Here is a 1,252-nt window from a genome sequence, read left to right as displayed (position 1 = left end):
TCTTTTTCTTTCTGCTGTGACAGCGGCACTTCCTAACTATATATTGCTTGTCTCGAGAGCTTCCGCAATTTCGGGAGTCCTGCTCGCCTCTCAGTCAAAATGAAGGGTGAAGCGCAGAAGTTTTATTCGATTACGTACAAAAAAAACAAAAAAAACACTGAAGTGAGCTTAGAGCATTATCTCACCATCACGATAGCATCTGTGCTTTTTACTGCTTTCGGGTTTGAGATATTCAGTTGGTTCAACGAAAGTCGAACTTGCCCGTGCCACACGATCCCGCGTTTCTCTCTCGCAATAAAGTCCACCGGTAGCGGCGGTAGCCTACCGGGCACCGGTAGCGGTATACTAAAACTCTCTATTATTCCTATTCCTAATTCTTTTATTCCTACGCAAAGGCGATAGCGTACGATGCACTAAAACTCGCTAATAGCGAGTTTCAGTATACCGTTGATAACGTCACCACAAAGTTACCGTACCTACCGGAACCAATGAAAACGTGTGTGGCTCAGAATCTTATCTGTTGATTGGGTGCGGTAGACGCGGTAGCCTATACCGGGTTTCCGGTAGTGGTATACGGTATAATATTGTGATTTTTTATCACGTTTTTAGATATCACGTGCTCGCAGAGGGCTTCTCTAGTCGCCGCAGAGCAAGAGGTACGGGGGCGCCTCACCCCCTTTCCTCGCGTCACCCGGTGCGGACCGCACACCCCCTAGTGACGCCACTGTCCTGACTCCTGAGGATATACGGCTAGGGACGTCCATTTACGAAGCTCACAGAGGCGTCCGACGTACATTCATTTCTGGACATGGACATCTGATCTGAGGCAAGTGTCCGTCGGACGTCCTCAGGACATCTTGTGAGGACAACGACTTTTCAGGGCGTTCTTCGGACATTGGTGGGTGTCTGGTGACTCGATATCTAGATTGCCCACCATGTTGGAGATGGTGTCTGGTTTGAAGCTGAGGCTTTAGATTGTCTTGCCTTTTTCGTGGTAGTCACAGCACGTCAGTGTTTTATCGGTTTATACAGAATCGTAAACTCGGGGGTGTTGCAAAAAATTTCAGCTACGTGATAACGGCTTAATGTTACGTTGAACTCATGTTAAAAGCGCTAAAATTTGACAGGACAAAACACGTACCACACACACCAAGCGCTTGGAGTCTTGAGCCAACAGGCCCACAGAACGTTACCGACATGTGTTTAAAGCTGGAATAGCAAAGTCCCCTAAATCACTGCACCTCTTATAAAA

Source organism: Ornithodoros turicata, chromosome 7, assembly GCF_037126465.1.
Source record: "Ornithodoros turicata isolate Travis chromosome 7, ASM3712646v1, whole genome shotgun sequence".
NCBI classification, from domain to species: domain Eukaryota; kingdom Metazoa; phylum Arthropoda; class Arachnida; order Ixodida; family Argasidae; genus Ornithodoros; species Ornithodoros turicata.
Note: the sequence above shows the minus strand (reverse complement) of the source record.